Raw genomic sequence first — 1,863 nt, forward strand, 5'->3', positions numbered from 1 at the left:
ATCTCGTTACAATATATAGAATCGTTATCTTATGACATGGTTGTCATTCCCGATTTTAAATTAATTTACTTTTAAAAAATGTGCTAGTCAAAGAAGTTTATACTTACAAAGTTTATGTGCAAAAGTATAAATCAATTTCAATACTAGTCATATTAAACAATTGAAGTAGAATTACAAGAATTTTTTTGTTTATTACTTGGTTTGTTAGTCTTCCTTGCATATACCGAACGATTGGTTATAGGTGTGAGGGCGAATGGGTCAACAAAAACGTTTTAAAGATTTTATACATATTGTAAATATACTCTGTATAAAGTGATCACTCTAAAATAAGTTACATTAAATTTGAATTCCAAAGAAAGCGCTTTAGCTGATTGAATTTTCGTTATTTATTATTTCTAATACCATTGATTTATGGATATCATACAATAAATTATTGTAAATGTGTGTAGTTCTCATAGTATATTGTACGAACAGCTCGACTAAGCCTTCTTACATAGCATACATTCTGGATTACTAAGATCTCCAGAGAGTCTCAAACTAGAAATACTAAATCATATTACACCATTAAGCTCCGCAGCAAGACATTTACTGTACATGACGCTTGACTGATGAACGAGTTACATGTGATAATTGTAAGAGTCAAACCTCTTTGGACGTTTCAAAGCCTGTTAATTTGCATTATCTATACCTGTGTCAGATTGAATTTTGTTTTTCTTTGTCTGATATTATAACACATACTTTACATCAAAAATTCTTAATATATTTTCTAATTCTTCTTTTTTCGTATCAGTCGACACTCCTCTATAAAGGTTCATCTTTTTCAAAACATCTAAAGGATGCCTAATATGCGAAGTGCGTTGGGAACGCCAATTGTACTTCTGTATTATTATTGTAATATTTATAAGATGTTCAAGAAATGAATAAATAATTAAAAAACAATTAAATAAATTTTGTTTTAATTTAACCAATCTGTCAATACATAAGTTACCCTTAGAGCTTAGAATAAAAATAAATTAATTGAATTATTTAAAATGGTTCGATAATGAAATATATAATGAATTTAACCATTGTTTCATTTCTAAATTGTTCTAATAACAAAGTAATAAATCTATTTAAAACATTAATCTCGTGTTACTTAATCAAAAGATTTAAGGTTGTATATTTTGATGAATGACTAGATTTTAAATGTTGTTATAGGAGGTGTGTGCTGAATACGTTAAGAATATCGGTATAAATATTTTTTTGTTTTATAAAGAGAGAGCTAGTGGAGAAAAATGGAGCAATTTATCAGCTAAAAGCCCTTCCTAGGTAGGTGCGTAGTGCCAGTGTTGGCGAAACAAAGTGTAAATGGATTGATTGCGCCAATTCTCAGTCACAAAGGGAAGTGAAATTGCATTAAAAGCGCGGCGCGGGCCATTTGGCAAAGCACTTACTCCATTAGAGGCGTCCAAATAACGTTACCTAGTGTAACGTTTATGAAATATATTGTCTGAGTAGCATCTCGCTATAATTTTCATGTAATTTAAACTTTTACATTTTTAAATGGATAAAATATGTTTTATTATTTATATGTTTAAACATACGCACACAGACAGATGTTATATATCTTTTTAAAACATTACGTAATTAATAAATAACATAAGTTGCTTACGTGGTAAAACAATTTAAAAATAATTTATTTTGTGGTACTTAGTACATTTGAATGTATCATTTAATTATTTCTATGTTTAAGGACGACGCAGACGGTTGCAACACAGTAAATATATGTTACGACATTTGAGAATGATATATTAAATAATTAATTTAAAATAAATTAATATTTAACGAATCTTATTTTTATCTGCTTTATATTTATATAATTAT

The sequence above is a fragment of the Battus philenor genome, unplaced genomic scaffold, assembly GCF_028537555.1.
Source record: "Battus philenor isolate CCGP_79_NKW_IND1 unplaced genomic scaffold, ilBatPhil1.0.hap1 SCAF_21, whole genome shotgun sequence".
NCBI lineage: Eukaryota > Metazoa > Arthropoda > Insecta > Lepidoptera > Papilionidae > Battus > Battus philenor.